This window comes from Halichoerus grypus, chromosome 6 (genome assembly GCF_964656455.1).
Source record: "Halichoerus grypus chromosome 6, mHalGry1.hap1.1, whole genome shotgun sequence".
In the NCBI taxonomy this organism is placed as follows: Eukaryota; Metazoa; Chordata; class Mammalia; order Carnivora; family Phocidae; genus Halichoerus; species Halichoerus grypus.
Genome location: NC_135717.1, coordinates 42917018 through 42940290, shown reverse-complemented (window position 1 = coordinate 42940290; position 23273 = coordinate 42917018).

Below are 23273 nucleotides of genomic sequence, written 5' to 3'. Positions count from 1 at the left end.
CATGGTCTGTCTTTCCAATTTTTAAATGAAAGAAATTTCTCTCAGCAAGATTTTATAGTTATCAGAATATAGGTCTTGCTCGTCTTCTTGAACTCATTGTGAAGTATTTTATGTGTACAGATGCTATTGCAAGCAGATATCAAAATGTATTTTCCACATGGTTTTGATAGTATTTAAAAACAATTGGTTTGTGTATGTTGGGTATCCTGTCACATGATGAATTCGTTTGTTATTTGGGTAACTTTCTGTTAATTATTTTTAATTTTCTGTGTCCAATGATCATATAACTTGTAAATAAAGAAAACTTTACTTTCCGTTTTCAATCTGTATGATTTTTCTTTATCTCTGTGTGTTATAGGCTAGCCCATCCAGAACAATAATGAGCAGGAGTAACAAGAGTGGATATGATTGCCTAGGTCCCTATCTAAATGGGAAAGCACAGAGTCTTTCACTCTATACGATTAACTGTAGGTTTTTCATATATGACTTTTATCATATTGAGGAGATTCTCTACCTTTCCTTATTTGCTAAGAGTTTTTAAGAAGAATGGGTATTGAATCTTGTAAAATAGTTTTATCTGTTGAGATGACTAAAAAATTATTTTAATAGAGTGAACTAATTATATTGATTGATTTTAAAATGTCAAAGAAACTTATATTTCTAGCATATATCCCACTTGGATATAATATACCTTTCTTTTTCTGTATGGCTGGATTCTGTTAATGAGTTTTGTGATGGGTAATGCTGTTTAGATTCATTAAGGGATGTTTATATTTCCCTATGTGTGATGACTTGGTCTTGTTGGAGTCAGAGTAACACTAAGTTCATAAAATGAATTAGAAAGTATCCCTTCCTCTCCTTTTTCTGAAAGAATTTTCATAGGATTGGTATCATTTCTCTTTGTATGTGTGATATAATTCAGCAAGGAAGTTAATGAGGTTGAAATTTTACTTGTGGGAAAACTTAAAATTATGAATTCTGTTTTTGTAATTGACATGGGGCTGATCAAGTTTTCTATTTTTAATTATTGTCAGTTTTATTAATTTATATCACTCAGGATATTTGCTGCATCTAAATTGTCTAATTTATAGAAATAAAGATGTCTTAAATATTCCCTCATTTTTTTTCTAAGTCTGTTATGTCTTTAGTGAGGATCCCTCTTCCATTTGTGATATTGGCAATTTGTATTTTCTTAATTTTCTTTTTTCTTTTTTTTCTTTTTTCAATATAACCAAAAGTTTGTCAATTTTACAAAGTTTATTCAATACCTGATGTCAGGTTTCCCTGATTTTATTTTTCCTGTTTTTTTATTTCAATGTCTTCAAATTTTATTATTATTTTATCTCTTCCATTTACTTTGGGCTTAATTTGATCTTCATTTTGTAATGTCTTTAGGTGGTAGGTAATCTGATTGAGTTTAGATCTTTCTTCTTTTTGAAAATAAATACTTGAATCAGAGTTTTTCAAAGTGTGGTCTGGGGTTTCCTGACAATCTCTGAGGCATTCCAAGAGGCGAAAACCAATGTCATCAGAATTATAAGATACTAGCTGCCCCATCGTAGAATCATTGATACCTGTACCCTCAGTGCAAAAGCTATGGTGGGTTAACTGCTGGTGCCTTAGCAAATTGGGTAGCAACTCCAAACTGTACTGATTATCATAGTATTACTCAGCGCAATGCACCCACAGTTTAAAAAATGACAATATCATTTAAGGATGTTCTTGTAAAAGCTGTGAAATTGTTTATTTGATTAAATGCCAACCCTAATACACATCTTTCCAAATATTCTGTGGGATGAAATGGGATGTAGGTATAAAAACTCTTGTTACATGCCAAAGCATGATGCTTTTCTTGTGAAAAGCACTGTGCACTTTGTTTGAATTTGGAGCCAGACTGGCAGATATTTTTCACCAAACTCCATTTGAATTCAACCCCCACAGACAACTTTAGTTATCCAGACTTGGGTATTTGGCAGATATTTTCTCAAAAATGAACAAAGTGAATCTGTCATTTCAAAAATAAAAGTAAGTTCTTAGTGTCCAATGATGAAATTTAAAAATTTAAGCGCTTGACAGTTTCTCAATACTTAAAGGCTTTCCAATGAGAACAGAAATGGTATTAGCAACTATAATTTCCAAATGTCAACATTTGGGAGACATCAGTGATTCTGTGAACTGATGTTAAGTGACCCGTGAGTGAAGTTACAAAATCAGACACTGGGAGAAGTCTCATTTCTCAAGGTCCTGTTTCTCTCGCCACCTCCTCCCACCTCATGGCAGCAATGCCCTTGTTCTGTGCCCTTCACCATGACCCTGAAAATGCCCTGTGCTCAGTCTGTGATGAGCCATCAACCCCTGTGGTGCATCAGAGGGGGGGCTTCTGGGTGGCCTATGTTGTCTGCACTCTCCTAGAATCCCAGAGAAACGTATTTGCTTTGAATTATTTAAGTGACAAAATAATAACCCTCCTTACACTTCTGCTTCCTGGAAAAAAAAAAATTAAGATTTTGGCAGATCAATAGTAAAGATTTACAATCTGTTCAATGAAATCTTCTAATATAGGGTGTGTTGTGTCCAATTTTTTTTTCTTAAGTAAATGAGCAGATTAATTAGTTTTGTGATCAACAAAACGATAAATGCCAAGTAAGAGCCTTGCAGAAACAAATATATTTATTATTCTGAAGGGGGTAGCCAGTTTTTGCCTATCATTTTACTTTAAAATTACGTAATTATTCATAATTATAATCATGCACTCTCAATATGTCACCATTTCTTTTGTAAATCCCCATGTCATTAAAAACCCCTCTAGGTCAGACTTCCTAACAGGAGTGTATATGTGTATCTTACTAATATGACAGAAAGTTACTTTTTAGGAATACAGAAAGTGAGAATTTGACAGTTACAGGTGATTGTTCCTCTTCTTGTGCATATCAATTTCTTTCTTTTTTTTTTTTTTTTAAAGATTTTATTTATTTATTTGACAGAGAGAGTTAGCGAGAGCAAGAACACAAACAGGGGGAGAGGGAGAAGCAGGCTTCCCGCTGAGCAGAGAGCCTGATGCGGGACTCGATCCCAGGACCCTGAGATCATGACCTGAGCCGAAGGCAGACGCTTAACGACTGAGCCACCCAGGCGCCCCTCAATTTCTTTCTTATACAAAAGTACAAGAGAGAAAACATTTAAAACTTAATAAACACAGCCTATACTGATGTCTTGGCAATCTTCTCATAAAGAAATTTGAGAATTAAGAACTAAAGACCAAAATTAAATTTTAAAATATAGCTTGTCGTTGTGTACAAGTAATTTATCCACATTTACCCACTTAATGTGCATAAAATAGCTTTGTATTGTACATTTTTCGCACCAGAAGATAATTCATGCAGTTGCTCTGAGTGCTAGGAAAGGCACCTCAATCCCTCTAAATGGCCTCTGCCGTAATTGTTCCTACATAAGTATTCTCTTCTCTCTTTCCCATGGAGACATTTGTCACTTTACATCAATTTATCCCACATCTCCTAAAAATGGCACTTGAGAAAGAAGAAAAACAAACCGGAGCGGAGCAGGGTGGTGTTACGGAAAGGAGGTTTGGGAGGTGTACCTCAATCAGGAACGACCAAGTGTTTCAAGTGAACTTTGGAAAATTGCCAGGGCAGGCTCCTGGGACCTGGGAGGGCTTCTATGATAGAAGCTCTTGTTTCTTTTTCTGGTTTTCAAGAGAGTGTAAAACAAACATCTGGAGGCAATTAACAGAGAATACTTGTTCCATCTGATTTTTTCTTGTTCTTAAATTCACAGAGAATGGAAGTGGTATCACTTGGATCTGCCCTGGGCTGACGATGGAGTGCTGGCCGTCTGCTACGTAGGGTCCTGTCCGTGCAGGACGCATAGAGGTACCAATGCTTGAGTCCCAGGGACTCCATTGATTCCATTTGTTATGTCCCTTAGGGAAAAGTCCAAACATGGCCGGTTTTTCTCCTGGGTTCACAGTGAGACAGCACTTCAGTACTCCGATAGAGCCAGACATAGTCATGTGACTTAGTTTACCCTGAAAAATATGAGCAAAGTTGGAAAATATAAGAGCAGGTGCGTGATTTTCCACATTCTCTCTTTCCTGTCTGAGGGTGACCAGCACTGCTCCAGACAGCGCCTGTGATGGACTCGCAGAGTAAGTGAGAAATAAGTGGTGTGCTCTGAGAATGTGAGGTTTTAGGGCATTCGCTGCGGTACATCTAAGCCTATCCTGGTGAACACAGAATCTTCATCAGGAAGCAGGGGTGCAGACTCATGGCAAACTCGCACAAGGATCTCTTCTTACCCCATTAGTCTCAACACCTGAAGAACTAGATTCGTTTGACTATCATCCCAGCTTGCTTACTTCTGGTGATACTACTGTTCCTGGTCTTCACACTCTTGGGAGAAAGTTATAACCTCGTGTGGCTAATCAGCTTCCCCATGACCCTCAATTCTCCTGGAGCTAGGCGGACTCCCTCTGACGAGTTTCAGCCAATGAACTCAGATGGAGCAACATGTGGTTTTCCTGACCCTCCAGCTTTTTCTTCTCACTTTATGGTCACCTAGATGCAGAAAGGAAGTGAACATCTGTCAGCCTGGGTCCTTGAAAGACCATGTGGCATGGAGCAAAGGACCATGGGCCACTGGCACGTCTGCGAGTGAGGTACGTGCCTTAGTTCTGTCAACCCTTGACGATCCGGTGTTAATTTATCACTGCAACTTAATCTAGTCATACCCAACACATTGTCTCAGGGTGTGCAAGATTGAGTCTCTGTATCTCTCTGTGTGCGTGTGCACGGTGCGGTGTACATGCTGGAGTTGGGGGTGGGACAAACATCTCAAAGTTGGAAATGCAAATGGAGGACAAGATTTGCTCCACAGACTCAAGCTGCCTACACTCGCTAAGCAGACTGAGATTACTATATGCAAACAGCAGGTCAGACAAGATGGTTTCACAGGCATTGGGCTACTTACCACTATGGTGTGCGATCTGTTTAAAAATTAAGATGTTTCACAAAATCCATGTTTAAGTTGCCCTTTTGTAGGAATGAACATAGTTTTCACCCTAGCAAATGTTTGATTATTTATAACCAATAGACAGTTTTGGAAACCAGAGTTTTTTTAAAACGTAGTTTTATTTTCTTGAATTTTTTCGCTACTATAACTAGGAAAAAATATTGTAGATGAAGGCAGGTGAGCTTAGTTTCAGGTCTCATTCCTCAGGACTTTATAAGTTAAGGGAACCACATAGACTGATAGTCAACAATTCACGGAAGGGTATATAAATACCACCTACTGCTCAAGGAATCCAGAAGAACTCTGGGGAACTTGGTGGGCCAGTGGTAGGGAAGGGTTTGCAGGAAAAGAGGATGTGGGAGAGCGCCATCTCATCGTGGTATGATATGCATTTCTACGAGCAGCGCAATGAAAGGGGGAATCTCAGAGTTAAAGCACAAATAGTGAAAAGGAAACCCGAGAGAGCATTCATACAACCTACAAGGAATGCTACAGCTAAGTCTGAATGTAGGATACCCTAAATGTAGGCTTGAGCCGCCATGCCATACACTTTAGTTGTGAATGCGGTAAGGCCGGAGCGAATCCCTTCAGTCACCACGGTGCACGGCAGCAGGGGGACTGGTGGAGAAACCTGAGAGCCACTCCTCGGGAGGGAACTGTTGATGAGGACTTAGCATGTTTCGTGATCTTCTGCAGACTTTTTAGTTAAAAGAAACCCTTTTATTCCTTTCTTTCTAAGTGCTTTGAGCCCCACTTGACATACTTCATTTGCAAATGTTTCACTTACATCTGTACTACCACTTACAATTTATAAATGATTGTTTCGATTCAAAAATAGTAAAAGTTGGATAATAGTGCTAACATATTGTGCTAATCCCTGCCCGTGGCATGGTAGCGTGCAATTTAGTCTGGTCTCACAAATCAGTATTTACCCTCTGTTGTATTTGCAGATATACATTTAGTAGTAAATGCTAATTGGAAATGTCAGGATTTTTCAATCTAATTAGTATAATTGCTTACACAAGAGGAGCAGAAGTCTTTATTTTTTAATGTAAATCCATTTTCCGTGATTGCCAAAAAGGCGAGTGTTGTTTCTGTTTCCTAGGTTACCGGGGAGAGTCGTGGTTGTCAAGCCTCTGAATCTCTTGACATATGAAAGCATTTGCAGAGATGAAACTCTGAGAAAGATGCCAGGCGCTTGTCAAAGACCTTTTTTTTCTCTTGTCTCATATGCTCCAAAAAATTTTGTAAACTTGGACTTCAGATTTTTCCACTCTAATTGTGAATCCAGTCATGTGTGAGTCAATCCCCACTTATATTATGTTGAAACTCTAATAGATTTTATTTTATTTTATTTTTTTAAGATTTTTTATTTATTTATTTGAGAAAGAGATTGAGAGAGAGAGAGCATGAGAGGGGGGAGGGTCAGAGGGAGAAGCAGACTCCCTGCTGAGCAGGGAGCCCGATGCGGGACTCGATCCAGGGACTCCAGGATCATGACCTGAGCTGAAGGCAGTCGCTTAACCAACTGAGCCACCCAGGCGCCCGAAACTCTGATAGATTTTAAATTTGACTATCAGAAAGACACAGCCCAGTGTCCGCCAACCTCCACGTAACACACAATGGTAGAAAAGATGGACATCACGTGTGTGTTTTATTTTTGGGGGTGCCAAAAAACCAAGTTGGCATGTCCAAGTCAAGCTATCTTTTGAGAACTTCATTCCAAATTTCCAGTAATGGGACTGAAGTTCGCTAGGAAAATTTTTTTCTGTAAATAACATAGTTTTAAAAACAAAGCTACAGAACAAGGCTCAGATGCATTTTTTCTTACCAACCACCATGGCTTGGAAATTGCAGGTGGCTAAAAAGCACACAGGAAGTACTAGCCACCCCTGATATTTCATCAATTCGATCACGGAAGCCATTAACTAGAAGCCAAATAGGACAGCGCGTATTTGATGTGTTTCTGGCTCCAGGGGCTTTGGTTGGCGCTGGTGCTTGCTCCGCCCTTGTGAGAGGCTCCCAGGTCCCTCCACTAGCTTGTGACCTAGAGTGGAACACACCCCCTCACCACAGTGTCAGGCGGACGCTGGTACCTGTTGTTAGTCTATGTGACATTCTCCATTCCTGAGCAGGAGCTCAAAATATGACTGATCATTGGGTTTCTCTTGACTTTTTGCTCTTGCCCTTTGCCATGAGAATAGCGTGTTCCAGGTGAAGGATGCTTCCACCCGGAGTTCTAGAATGAGGAGGCTAGGGACAGAGTAGTAGCCTGGACAGAGCTGCAGAACCTCCTGTGATCCCAGTGAGCCTTGCAAGCCCCGTGTGGCAAGCCTCTGAGGTTGGGGGGTGGTTTTGAGCTTGGCAAAACTGACTGTTCCTGCCCAGAAGCCTGCAGGGACCCCTCCTGCCTTCGCTGCTGTCTGACCTACAAGAGCTTACGCCCCACTTACTCTCATGGTGTATTTTGCTTTTTAATGCTTATAATCTTCCACTTTGAATCCTTCCCATCATCAAATCTTAGCTCTGATCTCCCTTTCTGAGCCAAGTTCCCTGCCTGTTGACAGGTAAGAAGGGAAAGAAGTTGATTAGGATTCAGGGACCTGGGTCAGTGTCCAGGTCTGCCCTGGGACCCTTCACTAGCTGTCAAGCTGTGACAAGGTGCAGCCGGATCCTCAGTTGGCTTTCCACATGTGAGTCTTTCCAACTCTTATTTCCTGAACCTCACATTTAGCAGCAGTAATCTGAGAAATGCAAACTTCAATGAGACAATTGCATTTTCCCCGCCATTCTCACTGTATCAGGCTACCCCTGCAGGAGATATGTAAACTCCTTAACCCTCAGAGTGTCTCTAATTTAGATTTTCTCACCTTGCAGGTACGGTGCACCTACGGGATATGCTGTTTCGCTTGGGCTGACTGCTGACAGGTGTGAGCTGGGGAAGCTCAAGCACTCCAGGAAGGTCTGAGCCCAGGCAGGCTTCTCTGACTCATTTTCCACCACTCCTTACTACGTAGCTGACAAGACAGCCATGAGGAACCTGTTCTCAAAAGCTGGAAGTAGAGAGGCCCAGGCAGGGAAACGCTGCCCCCGGACCAGCAGCACCTCCCAGCTGGACAAACCCACCGAACGTCTGATAGTGGAGGTAATAAAGTGAAGAAGAATACATCAGGGTTGGGAAGTGAGGTTCACAACTTTGCTAGAAACCCATCACAAACTTGTAATTACAGTGTCATCAGCAAGGTCTGGCCATGGTTTCATTAAACCTGTGTTCCCCAGGGCGCCTGGGTGGCTCAGTCGGTGAAGTGTCTGACTGTTGGTTCCAGCTCAGGTCATGATCTTAGGGTCGTGGGATCGAGCCCTGCTTCGGGCTCAGTGCTCAGCAGGGAATCAGCTGGAGATTCTCTCTCCCTCTGCCCCTCCCCTGCTTGCATGCATCCTCTTATTCTCTAAAATAAATCAGTAAATCTTAATAAATAAATAAACCTGTGCTCCCTAACCACAGTTCAACGACTCGTCAATATACTAAGATTAGCGGTCATTAAATAGCTTGGCTTATCCTTGGGTAAACTTCGCGCCTCCGAACTTGGGCTCTCCCTGTGCGTATTGATTCGCAGAGGGTTATAAAGCCATCTGTGGTCAGGCACATACTTGTTGCTGTTCTCCACTGAAAGTTCATCATTTAAGGACTGATCCCAAATGGTAGATTTGGGTGACTACTTTTATTTCTACTGTTTTCAAGGGTACTTGGAAGCTTTTCATACAGTATAATGTTTTGCCATAGGCACTAAGGAGCAACTCCATGAAATAACATCTTTTATCTCAGGAGCCAAGAGTCTAAAGTCTCGAGGGCTAGACAATAGTGAGATGGGGGGCTCGTGGGGGGGCTTGTCTGTGCTCCAGCACAAAACGCAGCTGCAAAGAGAAGTTTAGAAGAGCAGCTCCACAGCACCCCACCAGCAGCCATGCTCTGGGAGGGCAGGGGAGGGAAAAGGACGGAACGGGAAGGAAGTCACGCGCTGTGTTGGGCCACTTGAAATATCACTAGTAACTAGATGCTATCAAACGCACTGGGAAGGGCGCCTGGGTGGCTCAGTTGGTTAAGCGACTGCCTTCGGCTCAGGTCATGATCCTGGAGTCCCGGGATCGAGTCCCACATCAGGCTCCCTGCTCAGCAGGGAGTCTGCTTCTCCCTCTGACCCTCCTCCCTCTCATGCTGTCTCTCATTCCCTCTCTCACAAATAAATAAAATCTTTAAAAAAAAATAAAAAATAAAAAATAAAAGAGCTGAAAAAAAAAAAAAAACGCACTGGGAAGACAAACAAAAACGATGCCTCCACAAGGCTAGGGAAGAGCCTGGAGGGGTCACCTGCCGGCCTCGGTGGCTGACAGGGGCACAGAGTCTATGTCATGTGGAGGATGAGGCCGAGAGCTGTGGGAAACCCACACCAACAGTCGTCTGTCCTTCTGTTAGAAGGGGACCCCTGGATTCATGGACCGTGAAGGAATGTCGGAGAATGCTATGACTTCACACTCTCGGAAACCATTTTACTTAGATTCCTTTCGAATACTTCCAACTCGCCATCAGAGGCAAAAGATTAAAGCTGAAAGGCGTCTGGATGCAGTGAGATTCGACAGTGTGTCCCCAGGTGTGAGGGAGGCAGGCCTGCGGGTGAGGCCCTGCGCGCCAGGAGCCAGCCCACAGAGCCGCCTCAGCAGACTCCCGAAGACCTTGACCTGCGGCTGGACCGGCGCCTGAGGAGTCTTGATCTGGGAGCAGGGACACCACGGGCTGTCTCAGAATGTCAGAAACTTTTATAATGTCACTTCCTGACAAGAAACTGCAGTAAAGGGACGCTCTTCACGAAGAACGGATCAATCAGGTTCTGCCGGTTCCCGAAATGCCTGAGCTGTTGGAAGTTAACTGTGAGTCCGAAGCAAACCACAGCTCGAGTTGGCAGGGCCGTGTGAGTGTGTGGGCGCCTCGAGAACAAAGGTTGTAAACAAATCATATGTTCAAGGGTCACTTTCAGGAAGCACGTAGGAAGCCTCCAAAGGTGTTTTCGGTGCTGGAAAAGAGTTTGATTCCCTGCCCAGAAACCTACACACAAGACCCATTCGTGAAGCAGCAGTTCTCCCGAAGGGCACTGCGTGAAATGCCAGCCTCATGTAACTGTCACCACGTGTCACTCGGGCTCACGGACCCTTTCAGGCCCAGTCGGCGAATGTGCTTGGGAGGAGCGATCTGTGATTGAGGACCGTGTGTTGGTACACAAATTAGTATTTATTTTCCTTCTAAAGAAGGAGGGAAACATTTTTGACAGAAAAAAAAAAATTGGAACAATGTGTTGAAAAGAGAGATGTCCCTCTTTTCTTCAATACATAGATTTCTTTTTCTGTCTTTTCGAGATCATGTGAATGAATTTGTAAGATGGACTCACGTGAATTGTTTTGCATGAATTATACTTGTATTTAAAATACAATCACCTTTAAAAATACGGGGAAGGGGTGGTGCCTGGGTGGCTCAGTCAGTTAAGCGTCTGCCTTTGGATCAAGTCCTGATCCCAGCGTCCTGGGATCTAGTCCCGTGTCGGGCTCCTGCTCAGCGGGAACCCTGCTTCTCCCTCTCCCTGTGCCTCTCCCCCCATTCGTGCTCTCTCTCTCTGTCAAATAAATAAAATTTTTTAAAAAATTAAAAGATAATAAGAATAAAAAGGGGGAAAAGTCACCATGCAAATTATAGGACGCTCGGCTCTGGGCAGAAGTTCGGCACATCCAAGCGTGAGAATATAATCTGTCTTCCCTGCCTCTCCGCAGACAGCAGAACGGCCTCGGACTGCTGAGACCCCTTCTAAAGAGCACTTCCCTAACCTTCCTCGGTAAAGAGTGTTTTGGCAGGTCTGCGTTTCCGGCTGAGTGGTTCTGCTGTTGTGGGTCCCCTTCAGCATTTGTTATCAAGTTCTACTGTCTTGCTCGTCAGAACCAGGATATTTTATGAGACTTGTATTTGTCACTTCATGTTTTAGAAAGGGTAGCAGACGAATAAATCTTTTTCTAAAAGGCAAAGAATATTCGATTTTTTTTTTTTTTTGGTCTCACCACTGATAAGAGAAACTACTTCCATGCTTTTTCTTTTTTTAAAGGAGTTAAAAGTCGATTTCTCCTGCCGTTTACCTAAAATACCATATAGGGTTACATGATAACAAAGTGTCCAAATGCAGCGCATATGTAAATAATACGAGAAAGCGGGGGTTTGAGGTGTACCTGCTTGGAGTTTCCTCAGAATGTCTGGCCCTTGTGCTCGGCATCCAGCTGAACGCCCGCTGCTTGATTCCATTTGAGCCACATCCGCATCACGGCCTCTCCTAGGTCCTCACACTGCTGAGAAATAAAATTGCATCTCACGTTCGCAGCATCCATCACTCCATCAAGTAAAGCAAATACCGTGGCCTTTATAAGAACTTAATGCACAGACTTTTATGGACCTGGGTCACATCGTGTTTCCTACAACCTCCCACCAGTGACCTGGTCTCCGGCGATTAGGCTGTGACATGTATTTAATCTTGCTCCTGGTGCTGGTGACATAGGTATTTCAGCTTCCTCAAGGAGAGCACGAGCATTTAGAACAACAAGGGAAACCATTCACATTATTTAGAAAAAAGCTACTTCAGGGCTAGTCACAGAATTACATGACTGTTAAAAAGTAATAAACATTCGAGACTTCATACAAAGGCACGGTAATGGAGACAGTGAGGTATTAGTGGTGAAAGAACAGACATTATACTATACATTGACTAATCTTTTTTTTTAAGATTTTTTAATTTATTTATTTCAGAGAGGGAGAGAGAGAGAGAGAGAGAGTCAGCAAGCATGATTGGGGGAAGGAGGAGAGGGAGAAGCAGACTCTCTGCTGAGCAGGGAGCTGGACTCGGGGCTCGATCCGAGGACCCTGGGATCATGACCTGAGCCGAAGGCAGACGCTAACCGACTGAGCCACCCAGGTGTCCCACATTGACTCATCTTGGATGAGAAGGTAGTCTTTTTAACCAATGGTGTTGGAACAACTGGACACCCACATGCAAAAAAATGAGTCTAGACCAGAGACTGTCCAGCCGTCACGAAAATGAACTCAAAATGGATCACAGACCCAAGTGGAAAATGCAAAATTATAAAGCTCCTAGAATATAGGAGGAAATCTAGGTGATGTCAGGTAGGACGATGACTTTTTAAATACAACCACCAAAGGCACTATTCATGAAAGAAAGGATAGGCTGGACTGCATTAAAATTAGAGTCTTCTGCTCTGCAAAGGACCCTGTCAAGAGAATGAGACAACAAGCCACAGACTGGGAGAAAATATTTGCAAAAGACACATCTGATAAAGAACTATTAGCCAAAACACACACACACACACACACACACGCACACACACATACATTCTTACAACTCAACCGTAAGAACACAAACAGATTAACAGATGTGTCAAAGACCCTAACGGGTACCTCACCAAAGAAGATATTCATATGGCAAATAAGCATATGAGAAGATGCTCTCCATCATATGTCATCAGGGAAATGCAAATAAAACAACACTATGATACCACCATACTTAGGATGGCGGCCAAAATCTGGGATGCTAACATCCCCACGTGCTGGCGAGGACGTGAAGCAACAGGGACGCTCTGTCATTGCTGGTGGGAATGCAAAAGGGTGCAGCCACTCACGTTGGAACCATTTGGTGGTTTCTCACAGAACTAAACATTCTCTCACCACACAATCAGGCAATCATGCCCCTCAGTATTCACAAAAGGAGCTACAAACTTATCTTCACGCAAAAATCTGCACAGGGGTGTTTCCAGCAGCTTTACTCATAACCGCCAAAACTTGGAAGCAACCGAGATGTCCTTCAGTAGGTGATGGATGAGTAAAATGTGGTCCATCCAGACAATGGAATATTATTCAGTGTTGAAACGAAACGAGCTATGGAGCCATGAAAAGACATGGAAGAACTTTAAATGCATATTACTAAGTGAAAGAGGACAATCTGAAAAGGCCCCATACTGTATGATTCCAAGTCTAGGATATTCTGGAAAACGCACGACTCTGGAGATGGTAAAAAGTCAAAAGATCAGTGGTTGTCAGAGGCCAGGGTGAGGAGGGGTGACTAGGTGGAGCACAGGGGATTTGGGGGGCAGTGGAACTACGATGTATAACACCACAATGGGGGACACGTGTCATTATGTCCAAACCCAGGGAATGTACACCAAGAGTGAACTCCAGTGATGGACGTTGGGTGATAAGGACGTGACCATGTAGGTTCATGGACTGTAACAAATGCACCGTCAGGTGGGAGACGTTGATCAGGGGTAGGCTGTGTGCATGGGGGCAGGGGTTACGTGGAAAAGTCTTTGGATCTTTGCCTCAATTTTCCTGTGAACCTAAAACTGCTCCAAAAAAATTTTTTTAGAGTAATAGACACAGGTTAATTATTTTTCAATTGCCAATTATTTAAGGTCCTGGTCTAGACTTCCACAGCACAGGGCATCTCCATCCCATGTAGCCGGTGTTTCCCTTGAACAGGTGTTTACAATCTGGAGACCTTGGTTTTCCCTCCCAGGTGAGGCTCATGTGAGGAGTCAGACTTTGGAACTGCACTGCACATAATAGCGGGGAAAAAACTGGAGATAAACAATGGACTGGCAGAACTTATCTTTGAAGAATCATGTCTTTCAGGTTGTCCTCAATGGTCAAACTACATCAGGGCTGCTAGCAGGGGAAAGGTGCCGCAGAGACCTTGCTGAGTTTCTCCGAGGCACTTTAGCTGGAGCTCAGGTGTAGTGTAGATGTGTTTGGGGGGTGGGGAGGTGGGCTGGGGTGTGGTCTCAAACCCTGCTTCCATCAGCTCAACCACTGATGTGATGAGACACGAGGCTTATCACCCTGGACATTTGCATGTTGATGCATTACCCCAAAGAGCAGATGGTTGTATTTCCTGACTTTACACCCACTGTCCCGTGATGGCACTGAGATGGCACGGCAGGCAAAGACTTAGCAGGTATGTGAGTGCGTGGTTCCCCACAATTTAGAAAAACAAGAATTTTTATAGAAGTTGTTACTATAATAAAAGTTTGTAAATTTATTTGAGAAGAAAAATCAGATTGAAATATAGGTATGTGGAGATTGTAGGTGATTTTAGATTTACATTTCTACTTTTATATTTGGTATGTATATATATTTTTAATATTTTACTTCCTAAAATGACTACGTTTTATTATCAAGAAAAAATCATTCATATATATATAAATGATCTTGATATACAGTGTTGTTACATATAATATTCTTTAAATATAAAATTTTTATTTTGGTAAAATGTACAAATACATGTTATAAACAGCACATAGGTACAAAGACACAGGAAGGAGCAAATATGCTGATAGAAAGTACTTATAATACAGAAATTGTTGGTATAAGTTGATCAAAAGCTGCTAGTGTACTTCATTTCTCTGAATATAATTATCCTAACATGTACATGAATCCAGTATAATTAAGATTAGAATTTTAATAAATTATATTAATAAACTGTCAAAATATTACTTATAATAGGTTCATTTCTTATACACATCTTCCTTTGGCTTTATATTAATTTTTTACTGGAAATATTTTCTAAAGTATTTAGAAAGTCAGGTTGGTTTTATAATTTTGGGACTCTGGGTATAAAATGATAAGTTGGGATTATAAGCGTGGATATAGTTCTTCTTACCTGCCTGCACTTATTACTAGAATCTGACATCAGATCAGCACGGAAGCAGCCTCTCTATGCCAGAGATCTAGGTTGGAAAAGTCATGATTGAGGAAAATCAAAATGACCTCCAGGTCACATGTAGTCTTCAGCAGAATGAGATCTTAGGGTACACAGGACGTGACCTCTAGGACTGACACAGAAGACAGTAGGGGCACAAGACCAGGGGAGTCAGGAAGGAGGCTTGAAACCCAAGTAACAGCCCGGCTCGCTCTGAAGAATCTCCCTCCTAGGGAAAGCTCAGGAAAGATGGGGTGACATCAGTCTGATCATCAGGAAATAACAGACCCCATGTAAATATTATCACCCATGCATCTTTTCTTTTTTTAAAAGATTTTATTTATTCATGAGAGACAGAGAGCGAGGCAGAGGCAGTGGGAGAAGCAGACTGCCCGCTGAGCCAGGAGTGGGATGTGGGGCTCGATCCCAGGACTCTGGGATCGAGACCTGAGCCGAAGGCAGACGCTTAACGACTGAGCCCCCCCAGGCGCCCCATCAGCAGCCAGAATTATTTGAACTCCTATACAAATTGTCACGGGCGGTAGAGCGCTGCCGTGGGAGAAGCCCGAGGCACAGGGCGTGGTGGAAGCCGGGGTGTAAGGCACCCGTTTACGGTCCGGGTTGCACAGTGGCAAAAGCGTCCGGCGGGTCTGCACAACCGGAGGCTTGGCGAGGCCCAAAACTCTCAGGAACAGGCTGGAAAACAGAACCTTATTAGTGCATGCTCGTTGGTGCCGGCTGCATTTAGCCTGGATCAGAAAGCTGAAATGAATTTAGACATGAATCAGCAGCTTTCAATCAAGAGTGGACACAGGGAGACCAAACATTGAGGGCCTCGCAGGGTTAGAAACGGTGGTTGCTTTGAGGCCCCAAGTTAACGTGAGAAAGGTTTTCAGCGACCCCTCGAGGGCTAGGCCAGGCAGCGGATCTCAGAAGGCGTAGGCTGCCTTCACCTCCCAGTCTCCTTTGCAGGAGGGGCGGCCGGGTGATGTAGTTTCTTCAGGGGCAGGTAGGCAGGTGGATGCCGACACCCCAGCCTGGGGCCACCAGGCTTTCACCCCACACCCAGTGGTCTGAGAAAGTGGACCTGGGTCCCTGAGTGTCTGTGTGGAGCGCGGACCCACCCCCTTCAAACCGACGTCCATCTAGTTGACGTTTTGACTCTGGGTTCAGCCAGGAGATCATCAACTGATAGTAACATTAATACACAGAAATTCATAAGACTAATGGCATGGATTTCTTTTACAAAGTATCTTATGTTATAAAAATGGATGACACAGGACATGCAGTTCACCCATGTGCTGTTTAAATATGCGTCTGTCCAGGAGATTGCTGAAAGCAACATGCTAGCGTGGTTATGCCATTTATTTACAATTGTTGGGACTAATTTGTTTTCTTTGTGCTCTTCTCTACTTTCTAGATGTTTTTAATAAAGATGTTTCAGAGTAATTTCAACAAAGACAACTTGCATTCAGTAAAGAAAACACTACTTGTTATTTAGAATAAAAATCTCCCTGGAAAAAACACAATGTTGCACACACAGGCTTCTTCCTTTGGTCTTTATTCATTCAGCCACGAAGGAACCACTGTCTCCTGCAAGTCAGGTTAAGCCAATCAGCAAAGCAAAAACTAGGAAACCACAAAGACCCAGGTCATTTTGTTTCTTCTCTTGCTTTTCATGCCTTGGTTTCTTCAGATCCTCGTATTACCACTATTATATATTTTTAAAGACTTATTTTAGAGAGGGAGCACCCACACATGCACACGAGTGGGAGAGAATATCTCAAGCAAACTCCCCGCTGAGTGTGGAGCCCGACGTGGGGCTCAAGCTCACAACCCTGAGATCATGACCAGAGCCAAAACCAAGAGTTGGATGCTCAACTGACTGTGCCACCCAGGTGCCCCTTTAATATTTTATTTTTCCATCATGATAAGTGCACTCCTTAACCCCCATCTCTATTTCCCCAAAACCCCCTCCCCTCTGGTGACCAGCAGTTTGTTCTCTACAGTTAAGAGTCTGTGCCTCGGTTTGCCTTTTTTTTTTTCCCTTTGCTCATTTGTTTCTTAAATTCCACACTTAAGAAGGGATCATATGGTATTTTTCTTTGACTTAGTTCACTTAGCATTATACCCTCTAGTTCCATGTCATTGCAAATGGCAAGATTTCGTTCTTTTGTGGCTGAGTAATAGTCCATTGTATATAAATACCATATCTTCTTTATCTGTTCATCCATCCATGGACACTTGGGCTGCTTCCAAAGCTTGGCTATTGTAAATAATGCTGTATTGTAATACACTCTATTGTAAATAATGCTGCTATAAACATAGGTGTGCATGTATCTCTTTGAATTAGTTTTATTCTTTGGGTAAATTCCTAGTAGTGCAATTGCTGGATAGTAGGGTAGTTCTATTTTTAACTTCTTGAGGAACCTCCATACTGTTCTCCAGAGTGGCTGCACCAGTTTGCATCCCCACCAACACTGTAAGAGGGTTCCCCTTTCTCCGCATCCTCACCAACACCTGTTGTTTCTTGTGTTGTTGATTTTAGCCATTCTGACAGGGGTGAGGTGATCTCTCATTGTTGTTTTGATTTGCGTTTCCCTGATGATAAATGACATTAAGCAACTTTTCATGTGGCTGTTGGCCACCTATAGGTCTTCTTTGGAGAAATGTCTGCTCATGGATTCTGCCCATTTTTTAATTGGGTTGGTTTTTGGGTATTGAGGTGTATCAGTTCTTTATATATTTTGGACACTAGCCCTTTATCACATATGTGATTTGCAGATATCTTCTCCCATTCAGTAGGTTGCCTTTTAGTTCATAATATTTCAATAGATATTTTGGGGTCCGTACTCCATGCAAGGTGAAGAACAGAAAGATGGACATGACCAAGGCATGCTGTGAAGACACCTAGGTGAAGAGAAGAGATCCTCTGGGATTTGCATGGCTGGGCTCCCACGCTTCCCATAGGAGGTGCTTCCCGCATCACATTAGAGATGCTGAGGTAGCCGCCTCCCCTCCCACCTTCTGATGTGGGCTGAGCTGGGCTTTATTTAAACCTCCTGATGCTCTGACTCCTTCCCTGATGTATTACATTCAGATCAGCCCATTCGTTGGCTGTTCACCCCCAATGAATGACATGCCTACAGGGGCGGACACGTTTCCTTTGCCTTTCTAACCACCGCATTTTCAGCACCTAAAACAACGTCTGGCAAATGGTATGTTGTTTGTCCAAAACTCAGAAGACATGGCTATTCTTGAGAACTTCCAAGGATTTAGAAAGGATAGTGAATTTTTTTTTTTTTTTATATAAAGTACTTAATACAGTTGCTGGCCAAGGGAACGGCAAGTGCCACACGTGAATTATATCAACAGGTGGAAACAAAGTCCCTTCAACAGGACTCATCTTCAAAACATCCAGGAAGGGCAGACGTGTCTCAGGATTATTCCGGGACTCAGAGCAGCCCGCAAGATTAGGCTCCGCTCAACACCACGGACTCTGGCCTCGCTAAGGCAGATCGGCGCTGTGAAGTAATTAAAAGGCAGCGTGTTAATGCCGAAATACAGCGATGTTCTGGATGCTTTCAGAGTGGCAGACAAAATGACTAATTCGGTATTTCAAAGGTTAGCGAAGGCTAATCCTGCTCACAGGCATCAGAGACTCGCTGGAAAAGGTGTGGCTGATAACCGGCCTCAGGGACGGCTCCCGGCCGCGGGGGAAGGGGCGCGGGGCTCGGGCAGGGAGAGGCTAAGGCTCTGCTCCCCTGGACCGAAGCGGCCTGTGGCTCCACGGCGCGCCCAGAGCAAGGGAAGGGAGGCTCACACGGGAAAGGAGTGAGGAGTGGCTTCAGAGGGCGTCTTAGTCGGCTGGGACAGCCCCAACAGGATGCCACAGGCCCCAGGCCTAAACCACAGGTGGATTCTGGTGGCTCTGGAGGCTGGGAGCCCGAGGCCAGGTGGCGCCTTCTCGCACATGCTCTTCGGAGGAGAGGCTCTGGTCGCTCTCCCTCTTCTTCACGGGACACTAATTATGGGATCCGTTTCCCCCATGACCTCTGACCTGTATCCGGCACATGGGGACACACACTCCGTCTGTAACAGGCGTGTGGCCCCCACACGATGCTGAGAAGGGTCTCCGGAGAGGGAGAGACACGCAGGGGAATGGAAAGCCCCAGCCAGAACCCGTAGGAAAGGTTACGGACTCCAGTCGCTCATGCAGACAGCAGGAAGGCCTGCACCCCACCCCGAGCTGGGGTCGCTCGTCAGCAACCACAACTCCAGTTGTGGTGTGTGTGCATGAAAGAGAGGACTGAGCGCTTACCTATCCTCCCACTGTGACCAGGAGGCTAGAAAAAGTCTCTACACACCCCCTTCCTTCTCTTGCTTTTCCGTTTTATTGTCTCCCGATGTCCTTCTAGGCCTTTCCTTCTACCACGTCTGTCTCCAGTCCCCACTCGCACCCTCTCTCCTCCAGACAAACCTCCCCCGCCTCTGCTCCTTATCTCGGGCCCTTTGTCCCAAACCAGAGACGCACAAATCTGATCTTGTAGAAATGGACTAATGGTCCTGGAGGGCAGACACATCCCTTCTGAGAACTGCAGAACGTGGAGGTAAACTTTTGGCTATTTGCCATGTGAAAACGAACCAAAAAAAAAACCTCCACATATTCATTACAATTGCTGATTTTCACTCTGCCACTTTACTTCCATTAGTTCTTCTGACTTACTCAAGAATTCACATAAATTCTGAATTTACTAAGAGCATTTTATACATGAGCATACAGCCAATCCTATCAGAACAGCAATCACTGGGTTATCTGCATGTTTTGGTAAGCCAAGGACACTGACAAGAAAAGGAGTTATAGGTTTCTCCTGATACATAAAAATTTTGTCTCTCATTTAAAAGCTTAGCCAATTATATTTTGGCAAAAATAATGCTGATATTAAATTCACACTGTGCTCCCAACCTGCCATTATAAAATGAAGCCTCAAAATTCAAAGTAAACAGAAATTACTTACAATTTGAAAAAAAAAAAAAAAAAACTCAAATGTAAACATTTATATTGGTATTTTTTTTTAATGTGCAAGATAATAAAGCATTAAATATTTTTTAAACCCTAGAGAAAAATAGTAGTATATATATAACAAGATTTGCCAAATCTCAGGTCTTGAACAGGAAAAAAGTTGTGTGATATGGTAAAAATCAGCACAATGTGTCTTCTGGTGGAGGGACTCACTGGGAGTGCTACGGGGAGGTAGGAGCCCAGAAGGCGTTACACATGCGTGTCCATTAGTCAAAACTGTATAGTTAAGGGGCGCCTGGGTGGCTCAGTCGTTAAGCGTCTGCCTTCAGCTCAGGTCATGGTCCCAGGGTCCTGGGATTGAGCCCCGCATCGGGCTCCCTGCTCTGCGGGAAGCCTGCTTCTCCCTCTCCCACTCCCCCTGCTTGTGTTCCCTGTCTTTTTCTGTCAAATAAATAAATAAAATCTTAAAATGTATAGTTAAGACCTGGGCATTCTGATGTATGTACATTTTATGTCAAACATTGCAAAATAGAATCATCATCATCTTCCTCAAGAGAGGGGTGGGCAGTGGACGGAGCCACAGAGGAGACAAGCTGGTGGAACGCGAGGGGCTGTGGAGATTGAGAGACACGTATTTTTTGCTGGCATTTAAAATTTCCCATAACAGAAATTTTTTTCCAACTGTCAGAGCTCTGGAAGGAGAAGGATTTTCAAGGTCTTGAAATAACTGAAGAGGTCATAAAAACGTGCATTACAAGAATGTAATAGGTAAATGTAATGAATTAGTGAAACAGGGAGACAAAAACTGGGATATAGGTTTAAAAACAACACAAAGTATGTATTTTCACAGTGTGACAGGTCTGTGTGGATTAATGAAATACACAGCATACCTTCACTTAGAAAAAGGAGCAAATGAATGAACAGACTTTGCACGATAGAAATGCACCAGTAAACAGACATTGATAAACCCCGACAAACAGGCAAATGCCTACAAATTTAAAAACATTTTCCATCTATTGTGTTTTGTGAAATTTGTTACAAAGACTAATAGTGCTGGTAATGATGGAATAAAATGAACATAATTTTGAGAGGAGGATTCATGGACAGATTTTTTGGGAAGGAAAATGGGGATTTTGTTTTGTAAATATCAAGTCTTAAATATATGAAACTCTTCACCCAATAACTCTATTGCTGGGAACCTAGTCTTAGAAAATAATAAAGCTTTTAGCATGATTATGGTTATATCAACATTTTTATATTACTTAAAATATTTAAACTGACTACAATATGGTGTTAAACTCTGGTGCAGACACATTGACAGAACATAATGTAACCATCAGGAAGACTTGAATAAAAACTAGTCACAACATGAAGCACGCTTAATCTTCAATAACTTCAAAACTTGAAGAAGTGTGATGATACTCACAAGAAATTAATGGAGCAAGAAATGGAGGGAGTGGCCAGGAGTGAGCAAATGACCAGATGGGCTCAGTGGCCAGGCAACCCCGAGCAGACGGACTCAGAGGAGAGAAACAAGCCACTGGAAATACACCACGGAGTCTCGAAAATCCCTGTAATACTAGGGGCATCTCTGATCATTCATTCTCTAGAAGAGGTACTGATCCAGCACACTCTTGACTACATGATGGAAGCCTGAAAAGCAATAACGTTCTAGTAAAGGGTTTTCCACTGAGACGCACTGCTTCTAATTTCTGTTCACTTAGGGCACCAGCTTACCAACTCTGTTTACTAATACTCAAAACACTCTCTAACTGGGAACTTCACAAAAACCCTAAGACGTGCTGAAAATCATTGGCCCCAAACTTCAAAATAACACCTACCTCGCAGGTGTTGCAGTGAAGATTACTGTGCTAACAATTAAAAACCTTACAACTTATAACAGTGATAACAATATTCAGTGTCTTTTAAGATTTTTAAGTAACCTCTACACCCAACGTGGGCTCGAACCCACAACCCTGAGATCAAGAGTCACATGCTTCACCAAATGAGCTGGCCAGGCGCCCCTGTCAATATTCCGTGCTTTCTGATGGGGGTCTCAGTTACTAAGATGATAGATGATATCGAGAGGTAACAGACGATAGATAGAATGATAAAGTGGATGCTACAACGGATGGACGAGTAATAGATGATAGAATGATAAACGACCCTTGATCTGGAATATTTCCTTAGCCTTTCTGTGTTTTTCACAACACTGACATTGTCAGGTGTAACAAACAATGGAACAGATTTGTGGAAGACACAAATCTTAAACGTACAATTCAAATGCGCGTTGAAACACCACACGACCTCACCATGGCCACTCTCATGAAGATGCGGTGAGATTCCCATCACACCTGGCCTCATCCTCCTCAAGCAACGTTGCTGCATTCTATCCCCAGATCCCTCCTGGCCATTCCGCAGCTTCCAGGAAGTGAGACTTGACACACATTCTCCTACCTGACATCTTTCACTTAGTAAAATGTTCTGAAATCCATCTAGGTGGTTGTGTCTGTCCCAGCTCCTTCCTTCATTCTGCTCGGAAGTGTTTCTTCGTATGAATAAACTAGTTTATCCACGCTACTGCTCAGCGGACATTTGGGTTGTTTCCTACTTTTTTATTTTGAAGTTATTATACACAATAAATGTTCCTATTTGTGTTTGTGTTTATTTCGTACTTGTGTTTCCACTTCTCTGAGATAAATATCCCAGGATTAAAGTGTGATCTCATGTGGCAGATGTTAAACTTTACAAGAAACCAACTGGGTACCCACGTGGCATCCTCTCCTCCCTTCTGGTGGAGGGCTTGGTGGTAATTCTTCAAGGATACTGAGAAGGTGGTCCCGCATGTTCTTCCCTGCTCTCCCATTCAGTGTGGACACGTCCCCCCAACAGTCACGCCCTGTCTGGGATGCAGCATCCTCAAACATGGTGGCAAAGCTATGTCGCCTCTTGTTGTAGGACTCTTCATGGTTAAATCCTGTAACATAGCCTCATTTTACTCTGTTCTGGCATTTTCTGCGAGACGGCAAAAGTTCTCTCCCATGTGTCTGGTTAATTAGGTCAACAACAGAGGAAAGAAATGTACATTAGAAATCAATGGGTTAACTGTGGCTGTGATTGATTACAAGAACTCATTTCTTGTTTCTTAAAAATTGCCTGCATTAGATTTTTAGTGACCATACACTAATTTATATAGAAACACTTTTTCTAGACAATGATAGCAGGTGTGCTCTGCTTTGGGTGGTGCACATTCTCTTAACTGGAGACAGATTTTCCTTGGCAACTCTCTGCCCTCTGACAGCGAGGGGATGGGTATTTGTGTATTTTTAAAATTACAAATATAAAAAATTCATCACGTGTATACCTCAATCCATTAGGCTTCCCACATGGGCCTTCAGCAGACCAGAGTAATTTCACCTGGCTAC